The 18098-nt window shown below is 41.1% G+C and overlaps 1 long non-coding RNA gene across 2 annotated transcripts; it reads right to left on the bottom strand.

The window, feature by feature from the left end:
* Nucleotides 1-893: 893 nt before the first annotated feature.
* Nucleotides 894-17338, bottom strand: LOC133559871 (uncharacterized). Of its 2 annotated transcripts, XR_009808299.1 has the most exons (4): nt 17191-17338; nt 6814-7002; nt 6541-6728; nt 894-1907 (listed from the first exon to the last, which is right to left on the bottom strand). It is a non-coding gene; the product is annotated as an uncharacterized LOC133559871 (long non-coding RNA). The 2 variants fall into 2 exon arrangements; XR_009808300.1 differs by lacking the exon at nt 6814-7002.
* Nucleotides 17339-18098: the final 760 nt, after the last annotated feature.

Raw genomic sequence — 18098 nt, 5'->3', positions numbered from 1 at the left:
TATTTTATGTTGCTTCTATTTTTCTTTAAATGTGTTGTCATTTATGTGCTCGCATGCTGCCTGTGTTATCACGCGCACACACGCACACACACACACACACACACACACACACACACACACACACACACACACACACACACACACACACACACACACAACACACACACACACACACGCACACACACACACACACACACACACACACACACACACACATACACACAGCATGTTTAGAGTGTGTGCCCCCACCTTCCAGTGTTAAATTCCAAGTCTATATTCCCACATTGTCCTTCATTTCTACGTCAAAATCCACTCTGAGCTTGGAAAATGTCAAAAATGAAAGACCAAAAAGTTCTCATTTCCTCTCGCAGTTTTGTGGAATGATAATGATGTCTTTTGGCCTTAGGGTGGGGCGGGGTGCCTCAGAGTTTTCGTAAAGAATGCAACTTCAGGAACTCTATGAACTTTGACCTTTTGATACCTCAGTGATGCCAAGTGACCTAATGTCCCACATGCCACCCCGTCTCCCTCAGTGTCTCAAAGATTGTGTCCTTGTCTTCTTTTTTCATTTCCTCCTTCCTCACTGCCTTCTTGCATTGTCAACCAAAAATCAACATCCGAACGCACGCGCGCACACACACACACACACACACACACACACACGCACGCACAACACACACACACACACACACACATACACACACACACACACACACACACACACACACACACACACACACACACACACACCACACACATAAATTCTATAAAAAGTGTGTATTTTCGTCTTTACGTCAATAGGATCCACATATGCCTTCAAGTGTTTCCCATATGGCGAGACAAACCAGGTCACAAATTCCAGACATCCACGCCTCAAGGGTGATGTAGGGGTAAGTGAATGGGGCGGGTGGCGGGTGGCGGTTGAGCATTGTTGCTTCTATTGAATTTATTTATTTGATTGACACGCCGTACACGGGAAGTTAGGGCTGGGCGATATATTGATCTACGCGATATATCGCGGGTTTGTCTCTGTGCGATATAAAAAATGACTATATCGTAATATTCGAGTAGACGTTCTCATGCAGTTGTTTTTAGCTGCGGGCATTACACTACAGGCTGTCCTTGCTCTTTCCTGTGTCTCCTTCTCACAGACAAGCAGGCGCACATTTTTTACATATGTCACATACTGTCACGTCATGCGTCACATACGTATACGCCCTCGCCCAGCAGAGAGGTAGCGGCGTGGCTAACGTTAGCTGTGATGCTAGCGGGTTGTTGCGAGAGAAAGAAGGTGCGAATCTCGTAACAAATGAAGGAAAAATTCATTCTCAAGAAAAACGTCTGGCGGTTGTTCGGCTTCAGGGGGGAATATGTCGAATAGATAACTTTAATTTGTCATGTGGTGGGGCACAAGCGTTGCTACCAAAAGTAGCATTACTGCTAATATGTAGCATCCTTTGAAAAGTCACCTGCTAATAACTTTAATTAATAAATTTTTGGTAAATTGACTTAGTTGTGATTCCCTTCTCTGCTTGAAAGTTTAAAAGCAGCATATATTAGTGCAGTATGAACAAGAATGTTTTAATGTAGACACATAGAATCACCATACTGCTGTGATTATATGTATACAGTGTTCATTCAAGGCTAAGGCAAAATACTGAGAAATATACAGAATATCGTGGTATTAAAAAAAGGCAATATCGCCCAGCCTTACGGACAGCTACTTTGGACTATTTCATTCCATATTTGACTTTGGTCCAATCCAACGCAGAGACTTCCTGGTAGAGCCGCATCATGAAGGTTCTTCTGTGCGGTGACACGCCCAGAGTGCACTTTGCAGCACTGCATGGGTCCACTAGTCGCTCAGGCGTGGTGCTCGCGAGGGTCGTGATCTGGTCATGTAGTAGCTGGAACGACATGTTGGATAATGTCAAAAATTTTCTCTTCTAAACCTGCACAGAGTTTCTAAACATATGAGGCGCCAACAGGACGACCGTGAACCATAAGAATGTGGACCAGGAGGACGTGGACCCAAGAGGACGTGGACCCGGAGGACATCGGCTAGGAGGACGTGGACCAGGAGGACATTGGTTAAGAGGACGTGGACCCAAGAAGACGTGCACCAGGAGGACATTGTCTAAGAGGACGTAAACCCGAGAGGATTTGGACCAGGAGGACATCGGCTAGGAAGACGTGGACCAGGTGGACTTCAACTAAGAGGATATAGACCAGAGGGTCGTGAAGCAAATGATGTGGACCAGGAAGACGTGGACCCAAAGGACATGGACCAAGAAGATTTGGACCAGACATAGACCAAGAGGACGTGAACCAAGAGAATTTGGACCAAGAGGACGTGGACCTCAGCCCTGTTCTCCCACCGTCAGTCTTCATCTCCACTCTGAAGGCCCCTCCACTTGTCTGCGCTTTTGTTGTCATTGGCCTCCGCCGCATGCAGCCTCGTCACTGCACATTAAAAAAGCCGACAACAAACGTGCCGTCACACACACACGCACGCACACACGCACACACGCACACACCACACACACACACACACAACACACACACACACACACATACACACACACACACACACACACACATACACACACACACACACACGCACACACACACACACACACACGCACGCACACACGCACACACACACACACACACACACACACACACACACACACACACACACACACACACACACACACTTCCTGTTGGAACCGCCATGTTTAAAGAGTCCTCCTCCTTGCTGACCACAGATCCATGGTTCCACATAGAAAGAACAAGAGTCCATTCAACACTCTTCATCTCTCATCTTTCCCAATGTGCTCCACTTCCATTTGGGAGTGCGGGGGTGATTTTTTTTTCCCTTGCGGAGTTGTGGCGGCGCCGCTCCATGTCCGAGAACGAGCATTTCGTTTTTTTGACAACTTTGTGTGCGTGCGGCCTGTTTGTTGACTGCTGTCGCCATGGCAACCCATCAAGTGTCGCAGCGGCTGTCTATCAATCATACGCAACAGTGCCTCTCTGAAGAACCCAGTTGGATGAACCTCTGCGCCGCCACGTCGACTGACCTGATAACGTAAGACTTAATATTGGATGGCACAGGCTTCAAAGATGTTCTTCTGCTTTGTCAACATGGCGACATAGAAGATGGATTCATGGGGGAACATCAGCACATGGTTTGGAAAAGATTGGAAGGATCTGTCAGGGAAAAAAACAACTTCCAGCCGCCCTTCTTGCCCCCAACAAATGTCCCTCATTGTCTTGCGGCTCAGGAGATGTCCGCCCCTTCGTTGAAGAACCCACCAAAACCTCCTCCTGGTGGCCGTAATTATGGGCAACTTGGTCTGTGTGGCATCTAAATCAGCCAGAGCACGGATATTCCTGGCGACATCTTGTAAACATTGACGCTATGTTCAAGCTTTAAAGAACGCCATCTGTATTTCCTCCTGGGACATGACGCAACATTTTCACAACAAAAAACAATGGGTTTTTTTTTTGTCTTCTTCTGAGATTGTTATTATTATTGACACTGTGTCCTCTAGGTACCCTCTACTGCCAGGCTTCATTTCCAAAGTCTCTTTCAATGGCTTTGTGAGACAGGCTGACAGTGTTCCAGTCAGTATTCGGCCTGATAAGGCAGACAGTGGGGATGTAATGATGGCATTACGCTCCACTGATAGCATTGAGCAGCTTCAATGGAGGCCGGGTGAAAGGAGGAGGAGATTGGCGGATAGGAGGGAGTAGAGTTTCACCTCTTTCATTTAAGGGGCAGCATGTTGTAGCATGAAACGTAGTCAAATCATTCATCAAATGCTCACACCCGCATATGTCGTCATGCAACTTCTCCGTGGCTGCGGTTTAATCACTGAGGAGCAGGTGCCGCCGCCATACCAACAGGGGAATGTTTGTATGTGACGCGAGGTCATCGATCAGGCAGGGCGTGACTGACGTGGTGTGACGCACACACAAGGCAGCGAAAACTCCCTGTGTTTTTACTGGCTTAATTGGAGGAAATAGCCCAAGCTTGCAGACGGGCTAATTAAAACCGTAGCTCACCTGATTGTGAGGCGGCCGCTCGTCAAGCCAAGCGTGGCGCTGACAGTTAGCTAACAGTTAATAGCACATACGCCTCCAGTTTCAAATCATTCAAGCTTCTGTTCATGTCCCAAATCAATCCAGGAATCAAGAAGGTGCTGGAAATAGATTTGCCTAGTAATTTGTACTCACACTGGACCATTAGCACCATGATGGATTGAAGTCCCTGTCCCTCTCTTAGACCCGTGACCCTGCATTCACACTGATCATTCTTTTCATTTTCCTTGACTTTGGATAATTTACAGTTTTATTTGAAGTTTTCTATCTAAAAGGTGTTTGTTGCCACTAATTATTTGTGAGCAGTGCAATCGTATTTGATACATGAATCTTTATTACACACCAAATCTAGTGAGTCAGCATTTTACTTTTTGATATTTGAAGTATTTGTTTCTATTTTAATTTCTATTACGTTGGGTGATATTTTTATTACGTGTGGGATATTAATAATAACCTGTGAGTGATTGCACTATAAGGAGGGCACCTTTCACACTCAACCTTTCACAATCAATCCGTCAGTCTACCCCAGGGGAGCTGTGGCTACTGAGGCAGCTTACCACCACCAGGTGTGAATGAATGTTGAGTCCCCACTTTTCTGTGAGCGCTTTGAGTGTTTAGAAAAGCGCGATATAAATCTAAGTTATTATTATTATTATTATTATTATTATTATTATTAACCTATACAATACCAATTGCCGGTAGCTGTAAATCAATACTGGTATTAATTAGTACCCATTTTTGGTACTTTTGTGTTTGTTAATTAATGTTAATTGTTAATAAGAGAATCTCATTTTTAATGTTACATTTAAAAATATCATGATCATACACTGTTAAGTATAGCACCCGTTGTTTGATTGTAACATGTGTTTGGGATGCAATTTTCATTAACACATTTGTAGGTGTTGAAATGCAAAATTATTATCAATATAAAATTAAAAATGTTAATCAGTAACATTTAACTGGCAAAGCCATTGTAAATTTGCATCAAGCTAGCACATTTTGGAAAAGTAGAGCCTTACTTTTTGTTTGACTGTTTTCTATCAGGCATACTTGCTCTGTTGGCGTTGAAGAGTTCTGGTTGAGTGCTTAATTCCTCGCCAAGGTTTGAGCCGGGCTTTAGTCTGCAACCAGATGGGATGTCACGGGCAACAAATGTATTGAAATATTTCACCGTTTGACTTTACTTGAATCAATACCCGGTATAATTCGGAGCCCTCCCTACTTGGCTACAATGTGCGCAATTGTGTGCATGGAATCGTGCCATGTCTAGCCCGTCTCTTCCAATTGCGCTAAAGGAGGGAAACTGTGTTCAGACTAACTAAACCTAATGTGTTTAGCTGTGAAGTGGTCTCAGACACAGAATTACAGTAGTGCCACTACAACCTTCATGACCAACCATGATCACACAACATCGTTAGATGAATGAATGGTGCAAAAACAGATGATGGCAATCAGGTTCTGAGAACACAGCTAGGTGAACATCAGGAGATAAAGCTCTTCTTTTTGTCTTATGTGAAAAGAGAAACGGAAAAGAAGCTGGGATTGTCTTACAGCGCAGAGACGCTCCTTATCTGCGACCCCCCTTTAAGCGCCTCGCTGTCTACTCTCCTCTCCCCCCCCGGTGTCCCGCTGTGTCCCAGCGTTGTTCTTGGCCTCTCTGGTTACTGTTAAAAGGCCCGAAGAAAGGGCGACCAGAGAAGGAGGGAAGAGAACCATGACGGCAGACAAAAGAGACCACTTGAAACTTCCCTGAGGAGCCCCTCCTCTTCCTATCGCTGTATCCCTTGTCACCTCCTCTTCATCAAAGCCTCGAGAAGGACATTAGCTCCACCAAGTAGCATATCTTCTCATTGATCAGCTCAAATCTAGCATATGACACGCTGCCCCCAGCAGGGCAAACGTGCACAGTACATGCGTGGAAACAAACATGATATCAGTTGCTGATGTTTATGACTTCTTCAATGACCTATAATGGGCTGCTCATTGGGGAGTGCTCAGGCCGCCATGTTGGCGGCGCCGTGGTTACAGCCGCGGGACGACTCCACGTTTTGATGCAAACACACATACACACACATACTGTCTAAGTTGGTTCATGTGTGCTACGTACAGTAAAGACGGCGTGAGGGGCCCACTAATGATCCCCTCCAGGCTTCATGGTGCCACTTAACACCATGTCTGAAGTCACAGACGCACGCACGCACGCACACACACACACACACACACACACACACACACACACACACACACACACACTCCCTCGTGGGCACCGGAACACCAAATCTTGTTAATACACATTCCAACATACAGCAGCATTCAACAGAGGTTAAGGGTCAGAGCCGTTGGCCACCTTCTATAGGGTTTTAACAGCCACACACACACACCTGCAAGGTATGTTTTACCAGCAGTGCGTGTTGGCAGCAGTGTGTGTTTTACCCTTGTGTACCCATGGCTTTACTGTCACACGGCCGACCCGGTGGCTTCCGCAGGTCTCAGCAGGGTGGGCATGTGACGTTGGGACGTTGGTCGCGAGACGTCAGCATGAGCAGGAAGTAGACTGTGGAAAGGTGCAGCAGGAGGCGGGTTTGATACGGGCTCCATCTCTAAAGCTTTCTAGGCGTTCCCTGGAGGAGACGGAGAATGGAAAATATCTTTTAGTCTTTCAGGTCCAAAGCTGTTAACGATGTCTTTACACATAAAGACGTTAACCTTTGATGCCTTGCACACACATCGCTGCCGTAATAAAAAGATTAGCCAGACAGGGGAATATGATGGGATGCCAGGTCTTTATTTGCTTCTTGGTGGTCACCAGGGAGTCAGTGCTGACACAATTCATCAGTTCTGATCCGCTTGTGGTCCGCCACTGGTCCACCATTAGCATACCAAGCGGCAAATTATCTGAAAAGAAGACATTTCACGCTGAGAGACAATGTCCATGTCTGACTTTCTACTGCAGCGTGAAGTCCATGGCTCTGTCTCCACCTCAAAACCTAAGTCTTTTAAGTGTGCTCGCACTAAGAATCAGCGCTCTATCAGTGCCTGGATGTAAGGTTACGCAATATAGACAATATAAATGATATAGCGAGAGCTTTTGATACCATCTTTATATCGTGATATCGCATGTTGTAGGCACATTCTTGCTGTGTCCCTCAAATTTGACAGCCACCAGAGAAAGAACACATCCACAACAAACTGTAGCAGTTGTTAATGTCCCCTCCACTGTGCAAAGCCACTTCAGTCAGTAGTCTTCGCCTCTATGGTGGGAAATAAACGTTTTTTTTACAATTATAAATATCACTGGAGGACAAGGAATAGCTAAACATGCTGCACTACACACCGTAAGAGGATATGTTAACTGGTAAGCGAGAGCTCTTGAATGTAAACAGAGATGGACATCGTTATAAACATTGACAGTAACGATGCCAAGTATAGAACCAGTATACTGTTTGGTCATCTCGACACTATAGTACAAACCCCGTTTCCATATGAGTTGGGAAATAAAAAAATAAAGTTTATGAGTTTTAACATGAAATATCTTGTCTTTGTAGTGCATTCAATTGAATATGGGTTGAAAAGGATACGCAAATCATTGTATTCCGTTTTATATTTACATGTAACACAATTTCCCAACTCATATGGAAACGGGGTTTGTAATTAGATCGACCTTTATAGTATCAAAAACATTTTTGTGCTTTTTGTTATTGTTTACAACCTCAGGAAATAAGTCTCTGGACACGGGAAGAACAACAAAAACAAAGGAGTTAAATCAGATCCATTGGTAGGACATCATATACAAACTGTATGTAATTGATATTGTTACACTGCCATGCTGTGTTTTTACCTGATTATAATTGTGATCAAGAATGTATTCATAAAATGATTTTAAAAATGTTAAGTATACTTTGTATTTTATCGATACATGAATTTGGGGTATCACCCAAAACTAATGTAAAGTATCCAAATAACAGAACAATACGTGCCCATTATATTTTAACAGAAGTCTTGTAGAACTGTTACAACAGAATCTAAACAAATATTAACAAGTAGATTAATAAAAGTTAGTATAAATAATACAACGGGAAAATACACAATATGTTACCCTTCAGCAGCCAAATTAAGAGCCTTTGTAACCCATTTTGGTTGTATTATCATTTACATGCCAAATATTATATTGTGATACATATCGTTATCGTGGGAGGCGGCCATTTATTTTGTGATTATATAGGCGATTATATATTTTAGGCTATATTGCCAGGGCCACATTAATGCACAGGCTTACTTTTTTGACGGTGGAATGGAATGATTGGTGTTCATAGTTGTCATACACACGGATAGCTCAGCTTTGTAGCAATTGTGTACTCTGTCTCTCTTTGCGTTGTTTTATCCTACTGATATGTGCGAGCCACAAAAGCATGCTGACTACTGCACTAAAAGCACAGGCAATCTCTCAGATCCTCAGCACTATTTTTGAAGTTGACTGGCCTCTGTTACACTCGCACAGACGTGTGTGCGCCCGTCGCAAACGAGATGTATTTATGAAAAAAAATTTTTTTTAAATGGATAATATTTATGCATTGTTGCTGTTCTGTTGAGTAAAATCCTGTTGTTTTCTTTCAAAATGGGTTTTCAAGACAGCAAGGGTGTTGAGGGTTTGGGGGAAAGGGTTTTTTAGGTTGGGGGGAGAAATCCCCTCAACCTTGGGGTCCCCCTTTAGTTTACCATGGCCCTGCATAACGCCCATCCCTACCTGGATGTTGCACTCACAAGGCTCAAAATGGTGCATGAGTGCACAGTGGTGGACTATTAACCACCCGCCGTCGACGCCTTCTTGGCTATTTTTCGACTGAGGAGGGACTACGAAACATAAAGCAACGGCGTAATCTGCCTTGTGTGAAGCAGGAGATACACGCAAGCCAGAAGAAGTCTTGCCGAATGTATTTTTTTATTATTGCAGAATGTAAAAATGGGTAATAGAAGATGGCAGATATTTTTATAGGGCAATCTAAATATTGCTGCTAATGCTTAAACAGTTAAAGGAACAAAGAAGAAAAAAACGTAAATATTGCTAAGTGTAATTGGGAGAGTTCGCACCTTCAGATACTACTGTAATTACATAAGTGTACACAGTATGCTTATTTAAGTGTACTAATGGATCCGCCAGAGGATCATAGCATTTACCAAAGCGCTGATGATTTCACTGATGTATATTATATTCAACCTCAAAGACAAAACGCGCACATTTCTTAATGTTTTTTTGCCCATCAGCTTCCGTCCACCGGCGTCTCGACTCTCTTGGCCTTCCGTTATTTTTTTATTCCCCTCAGACTATGAAATCACTCCGCCGTCGTCTCTGCTTTACACATTGCGAGCGGCCGCTGGCTAGCCGCTTCGCTGGCGTCGCCAGCTGGAAGCGCGTACGGGGGAGGTCAGAAGGAGGAGGGCGGGAGCATTGGAGGCGAGGAGCTCATGCGGCCGATGACAGACTGAGCGGGACCGTGAAAGAGGAGATGAAATGGAGGGGGTGTAATAAGAAGCTTTTCAGAAGAATTTCTCATCTTTTTATGAATGTGTTTAAGAGGGTGAGTGGGGGTCAGGGAACGGTCCAGAGGTCTGTAAATGCTCTTCTTCCTGTGCAGCGACGCAATTCTGGCTCCTGTGCGTTTGAAGGCAAATGACTTGGCAGTTAACATTACACAGGCGTATGTTTGTGTTTTAATGTGAGGAATTGTTTATTGCTTCACGTCCACTCATTCAGGAAGAAGACGTTGACACCAGGCGCTTGTTTACTGTCACACATGACGGGACAAGTACAGTTGTCCCTCGCTACATCGCAGATTTTTTACTTTGTCAAAAACTTTATGAAAGCATAGTCTACATGTTTTTGGCCTAAATTAAGGGTTAAATTAAGTTTTATTTTTGTTTTATATGTATTGCAAAGCAGCATTTGTCTTATGTCCTATTATGTTGTGGCGATTGATGAATATTCACCAAATAGGACTTTCGTTTCTGCCTTGAGGGTGAACCTTACTAAAAAACAACACATTTGTAATTATTCTAAATAATTTTGGTGCTACTTTACTGTAACCGCGACAATCACAAGTCGACCAACTTTTGGCATCCAAACCTTTTGATTGACTTAGGTATTGCGCTATAGCGCCAAAAAAAAATTCGGTAAAAAAACGGTCATCTACTGGCAGCTATGGTTGCCAAACGAAAACTATAAAATTAAAGTAAAACATTGTAAACCAAATAATGATCAAAAACATTAAATTTATAGAAATTTTCATGAAACGTTTTGCAGAAAAATATCGTAATTTTACAGATTTTTACTAAATTATTAAGATCAACCACCTTAAATAAAGTGACGATGCAAACAGTTCTGCAGAAAAATACCATTGTTTTACTGATTTTTTCTGAATTGTTAAGATCAGGGGTCACAAACTCAATTTACCTGGGGTCCACTGGATGCAGAAACTTGGTGCAAAGTGGATTCACCTTCTTTGAATGGCTATCCCGCCCTAGCAACATACTTGTCAATCTTCCAGATTTAACCGAGAGTCTTTCGGTGCCCCTTCCGAAGGATTGTCCCAATGTTCGCCCGGACAAGTATATTATGGGCGTACCAGGACAGCACCACCTTCAGCGTCCTCTACAACCTTTCGTGGTGTTCGCTCATTCACCATACAAACAGCGTGCCGACTTAGACGCATGTTGTATAAGGCTTTGGCAGACATACAATAGAGACTGCAAGACATACTTCATCAACAGCCATACAGGTCACACTGAGGGTGGCTGTACAAACAAATTTAAGACTGTTACAAATATGCGCTACACTGTGAACCCACATCAAACAAGAATAACAAACACATTTTGGGAGAATATCTTCACCGTAACACCACATAAACACAACAGAACAAATACCCAGAATCCCATGCAGCCCTACTCTTCCGGGCTACACCCCACCTCGCCACATCACCGCCCCCCTCCGTGGGTCGGTTGAGGTGTGCGGGGTTTGGTGGGGTGTATATTGTAACACGGAAAATTTAGGGCTGCATGGAATTCTGGGTATTTGTTCTGTTGTGTTTATGTTGTGTTATGGTGAAGATGTTCTCCCGAAATGTGTTTGTCATTCTTGTTTGATATGGGTTCACAGTGTGGCGCATATTTGTAATAGTGTTAAAGTTGTTTGTAAGGCCACCCTTCAGAGTGACCTGTATGGCTGTTGGCTGTTGATCAAGTATGTCTTGCAGTCACCAACGTATGTCACATTACAGAGAAAAATGTTAAATCGTTAGTATGAGCATAAACCTTTATACAAAAGGCCTACTGAAACCCACTACTACCCACTACGCAGTGTGATAGTTTATATATCAATGATGAAATATTAACATTGCAACACATGCCAATACGGCCTTTTTAGTTTACTAAATTGCAATTTTAAATTTCCCGGGAGTTTTTTGTTCAAAACGTCGCGTAATGATGACGTGTACGCGTGACGCCACGGGCTGTTATGAATAAGAGCGCTGCACACACACACAGCTAAATGTCGTCTGCTTTAACGGCATAATTACACAGTATTTTGGACATCTGTGTTGCTGAATATTTTGCAATTTGTTCAAGTAATATTGGAGAAGTCAAAATAGATCAATAGAGTTGGGAAGCTTTAGCCTTTAGCCACACACACACACAGTGATTACTTGTTTAAAATTCACGGAGGTGAAACTTTACTATGGATCACAACGAACATGGATCGCGACCGAATGTCAACCAGCAGGTTTCGGTGAAAAAATTGTGGTAAAAAGTCGCTTCTTACCGCTTCTTACGCGTCTACACCCGGCCGTGGACGTACACTTACGACTATCAGGTACTGTTAAACTCACTAAAACACTAGCAACACAATAGAAAGATAAGGGATTCCCCACAATTATCCTAGTTAATGTCTCTAAAAACATATGAATCCGTCTCAATGGGACGCGATTTCAATCGCGGTTTTTTTTTGTTTTGTTTTTTCTAGTCCGCGCTATCAATATCCTCAAACACGAATCTTTCATCCTCGCTCAAATTAATGGGGAAATTGTCGTTTTCTCGGTCCGAATAGCACTTTTTGTTGGAGGCTCCCATTAAAAACAATGTGAATATATGAGGAGCCATCACACGGGTGACGTCATCGTCTGCGACTTCCGATAGAGGCAGGGCTTTTCTCCAGTTGTGAACTTCATCGTGGTTGTTCTCAACTAAATCCTTTCAGCAAAAATATGGCGATGATCAAGTATGACACATAGAATGGACCTGCTATCCCCGTTTGAATACGAAAATCTCATTTCAGTAGGCCTTTTATTTAACAGGCTACACATATTTTTCAACTTGAATGTAAAAATACACATAGATATTAAAAAAACAAGATTTACCTTAAAATTACATATAAAACTGTTAGATTGTTAGTATGGACATGGACTTTTATATAACAAGCTACATATTTAATGAAAGTTAATTACTGTAATTTTACATGAATTTGAAAGTAATTTGAGAAAACAGAAAATAATATGTATAATTTGATATTTTTCTGTAAAAAAATTTAAATATATATAGTTTGTCATTACTGGCATATTACTTAAAATAACAGGCGGTTTGTTTAGTTACAGATAATGTCTTCAATTCTACAGTTTTATAACCTATTTTAAAAAGATAGAAAAATTACAGTAGAAATTTAGAGTAAACTTTTTTTTTTTTACAGTGTACACCAGGGCAAAGGGGTCTATAGCCCCGTCAGAATTCGGTTTAGGTCGCAGTAGTCCCTCCTCCCCTTTCCACCCCCCTATTATGCAATATCAACTTGCCTTACCTACTTGTACCTGTGGTTGTGTATTTGGGATCTGCATAAATCCCCCAGAAAATAAATCAAACTGTGGAGATATTTATACACAATCTTGCGTTCTCCAAAGAAGCCGTTTGGAATTTTCCCCATTTGTGACGTCTCACTAGTGACCTAAGCGGACTATCCATGTATGGTAGAAATGGAGTCACGTTTGTAAGACACCTTTGTGGCAGCCAATTGTCTCCCTGAATACATTTTTTACATGACTATCACTGACCTGAGTCCATCTTTCTGCTGCCAATCACGCAACTGGGTCCGTCTTTCTGAATGCCTATCAAATGTCATCTTTTGGCTGCCCAACCACAGTGTGAATGCAAACTTTATTAGCCTGCAATCGTTTGTTGATTAAAGGGTAATACATTTTCTCTTAATCTTTTTGCCTTATTTGGCAGTAACTTATTTGTTGGTATTGTTTCATAGTTATCCAATAAACATACGCTATTGTTATTTTGCCCACATATTGACTTTAATCATTTCGCCCAAGCTCCCCAAAAGCCAAGAGGCAATGTATGACAGTTCGTGGCTTTGCCCACACTGGAGTCTGGCCTGCAGACGCAAGAAACAGGCCTGCACCAAAGCAACAGAAGTGGTGCAATTTGTACAAAAATATATATTGAAGGCCTCTGACATGATTTTAATAAATGTTCACTAAAAACTTAAATTATCTAGCTACAAGTTTAGCCTACTGCAGTATATTTATCTAAGTGTACATCTAAAGTAATTTAACAGGTTATGTGCATATTTATGCGAGAGAATAGTGAGTGAGACATGTATTCTATAGAAAATAGAAAGGTCAGCTTTGGGGCATTGGCCAAGAATGATGAGGAAGTAGGCTTGATAGTCACATTTTGATTTCACTTACAGTACTCCTTATTTCTAGCCCATTGTAATCCATCTTTGCCCAATTACCTAGCTCTGGTATTTTATACAGTTTAGATAGTGTGTAATGTAATTTGTTATTGGAAATTTGTAAATATGTATATTTTTGTAAATTTACAGCACAAATCTTACTAGATGTTGTCAATAAGTGTACATAGTTTGTGTTTTGTGTTATTTGTTGTATGTGTAATAAAACATGCCACTATACTATTTTTACATCTCTTTGTAGTACGTGATTGTCATGATCCGTGGTCTGGATCATGTTTTGTGTTTTCTGTTTGTTTTGGACTCATTTAGCTCCTGTTTGTGCACCTCCTGAGTTTAGTCACCATGGTTGCTTATGATTTTCAACTGCCTTCGTCGTCCGGGACACTCCCCTGTTTGTAATCAAGAGACACTATTTAAGCCTACCTTTCTGATCACTCATGCTGGCTTCTTTGCTTGCGGTATGCAACTGTTACCTTGGTTTATTCCTGTTCTCGAGTCCTGTGCTAAGTTGTTGCCTTAGCTACCCGTGCGATCGACACGCTTTTCTTTTGTTTGTTTCTGTCTTTTGGCACGGTTTATGATTTATGATTAATAAATAATCTCCTACCTTCACGTTTTCGTCCGGAGTTGTAAGTTTTGCATCCGGAGGAACGACCCCGCATAGAGATGCGACCAGCACGTGACAATGGTTTGAGGGTTGGTATGTTTTTGAGTTTGTTAATGATACGTAAAATAAACATCTGAAGATGTCCTCATACAATATACAATAGTATACAATGATATACGAAATACATACAGGATATTTAAACAGAACTGCATGCAAGGTAAAATAAATCACAGTTAGATGAATATACATGTTGCTATTGCTAATAGAGATATATTTTACACCATATATAATATCAGTTGATACCATTTGGCATTATTAGCAGTAAAATGGATGAAAATAGCTGCAATCTGTGATACAAATGTTGAAAGAAATCACAGTTGTTGCAGGAAAGAAAGAGAGAACGAAAATAAAAACCAAGTTTTGACCCAGCTGTGTCCGGGATTCGATTGGCCCCATTTCTTTTCCATCTTATACAGACAATTGTTCCCTACGAATCACCAGCTTTGGTTTTGTGTCCGAATTATTAGCGTGTGTACACTAGAGCATATGTTCTTAATGTACATATTTACTTTATTCATGAACATTATGATGTTGTGAGCTGAAACATTAGACACAATCTCTTTTAAATTATTGTTGCATCAATGCGGCTATTAATTCACTATTAAGCAATTCACTATTAATCATTTCTTAAATTAACTATGTTTTGATCCAAAACAATATTGGCAATGCATAGTTTTCTGTTTTAATTAATTATACATATGGATAAATTCACTTTTGACATTTTGGATGTTTTGTCCGGTTAGTAGCAGGTGTGTGGGCGCTGTATCTGTCACCTTGGCACGAGAGACATTTTTGCCATTGTTGTTTGTGTTCGGCTTAATTATTCTTTGGTCAAATTCAGTCAAAATGTATTTCATATCGAACATGCTTGTGCTGTGTATCTTAAAGAGGCTCTTTGCAACATTTAAACAAATGTCTCGAGGGTGCTAAATTTCCAATGTTATATCTTGCCCTCTTATGTCGTACGTAATGACGTAACTAGGTACATACGTAACACATGCACGCACATTAGCTTTGGGTGTTGTTAGCTAATAATACCGAGTTGGATAGTTGGCATTAGTTACCATTGTATATTCTAATATAAAAATAACATGACTGCAAACTGTTTGTTGCTTCTCTTGGACTGCTTTTGTATGTGTGCATGCTCTCCCTGCACGTACTTGTTGACAAGACAGGGTTAGTGACTGCCGTAAAAATATTCAGACTGGTAATTTTTTAAAATCAGATTTAGTAATTGTGAAAAATATTGATAGTTTTAAAACCAATATGTTCTGTTAAACCACTAACGGTAACACAAGATAGCCGATGTAGTTCTTGTTATCTTTTTACTTTGAAAAATATAACTGTGAGCCAGTTGCAAACAGCCCCTTTAACAGATTTTATTGAACGATTTACAACTGTAAATGAAAATCGATTATTTTCTTAGCTGTACCACAAATTGGTCAAGCCCTTCCTTAGCCCCGGCAGAGAAAATAATCCTGGAGCTTTCCCTGGATTGACTTAATCTGAGAATTTCTGCCTTGACGTTAACACATATTTATAACAATACCACATCTAAAGTGGTGAGCCTTTGACGTGAGCGACTTCTAACAACAACAGCTGGACAAAGCATCGAGCATTCTGCAATATTCAGGCTAACTAAAACTGTTATCAGCTACAGCATCAACAGTTGTCCGACCAAATTGGAGATTAACACTCTTGGTGATCCTCATCTTTGACAGCAACCAAACTGCTTTGGCTTGAGCGATGTGGAATGACAACACAGACATGCAATGCTAACACTGAACGCTAACATAACAGCTAATGATCTTCCAGTGCCTTCCATTTACCTCTGAAGTTGAAAGTCAGAGCTGGTAAAAACGTCATTGCCAAATTGAGAGTTTTCCAGTTACCAGGTCGTTAATCAAAATGGCCACAAATGCTATTCTTGTGTTTGCCTTGTCTGAATACAAACAATTTATAGGAAAATATGCACTCTTTCTGTAAGGAGACAAGGAAACATGGATGCTATTGCTTAGCAATACAGAACATATATACCCATTTTTTTTTTAGCTCACACTAGAGTAAAGTTACCATATATAAACGTCTATCAATACATTGTAAATGACTAATTGAGTGGGACCAAAAATAATCAGAAGTGCTAACAACAAATATTATAAAAGCTTGTATTATTTTTTACATTCAGAGCAGCCATCTTTGAAACCAAGTTGGGGGTTGTGAGAACGGTCCGACATTACGACTACGAAATCTGACCTCGACGGGCGTTACAGTTGAAATTGTGACTAGGAACTTGGACACTCTGACCTAGTACAGATGGAGCATCAAGTTGACCCACAAGCCCATGTTTAAGCACATGGATGCCCAGTTGTAACTCAGGAATGATCCAGGATGTGAAAGTATTTCCACATCATAGCCGTGTTGTAGTGGCCAAATGTACTATACTGTTATTTAACAGCCCTCTAATAATGTTACAAATATGTTAAGAAGGTTGTAAAGAGGTTTGAAAATATTTGGCGTATTAATATTAATTCTACTTCATGGAAATTAATTTGTTGCGGTCATGTCCGGTCCGAATTAAACTGCGATGAACAAGGTACCACCATAAAGCACGTTACAGTATGGTAAACAGATCCATACTAACAAACAACTGACAGAAATATTTAATTTATTGTCTCACCAACTGGTAACGGACAGCGCTTACTTCTTCTGAGCGTGCAGGAGCTTCACACTATGACATATGTAAGTGATTTGTCTTTTTTTGCTGAGTCATGATGAGTCTTTGTCTTCGACGGAAAAGATGGCTAAACGTTCTTTAACCTTGCCGTCATCGCATGAGTTGTTTGGTGGGAACCCCTTCCAACTGAATTATTTCCATAAAATGTTCCCACGTCACTTTACACTGCGTGATATCACACCACAGGATGTGTCTGTGCTTGTGTGTGTGCGTGCTCTGGAACTGTTTTTCAAATGTGCACAACTGTGTCTGACAGGTTAAAAATAACTTTATGGCGATGTCCACATTAATTGTAATTTATAAATATTTTAAAATCAGAAAATTATATTTAGGTAAAATGTATTAAAGCACATGTTACCAACATCAGACATGCATACTGTGGCCACACCAGCATCACACCTGTCCCAAACCTGACATCATAACAACTTAAATGTTTTATTATAATAACAAAATGACAGCAGTCATTTACATGAGAATTGTTTCTGATATAAGTGATTTGGTCCTCTTACAATGAAAATAACAAGAAACATTTTTCTTTCATGAGCTACAGTATGTGTTAGTATGTATGTCTGGCTGGGGGTCCTACCTAGAAAAGAAATGTTACCCTTTTCAGAGATCACATTTACTTCCTATAGCTTTCTGTCTATAAAATACATCTTTCTTTTTGCATTTATGAAATCTAGTGACAGCTTTTCATGAATAATATCCTTAGATTAACATGCTTAACAAATGGCAGTAAAATAAGCACACATCAACGTCATATGTTATAGTGTTCCCACCTGGCATTTACACCCTGTGTGGTGTTGCAGTTGTCCGACTTTTTGTGTGGTCATAAACGCAGAACTGGTTAA

This window comes from Nerophis ophidion, linkage group LG10, assembly GCF_033978795.1.
Source record: "Nerophis ophidion isolate RoL-2023_Sa linkage group LG10, RoL_Noph_v1.0, whole genome shotgun sequence".
NCBI classification, from domain to species: Eukaryota; Metazoa; Chordata; class Actinopteri; order Syngnathiformes; family Syngnathidae; genus Nerophis; species Nerophis ophidion.
Note: the sequence above shows the minus strand (reverse complement) of the source record. Positions and strands in the feature narration are given on the sequence as shown.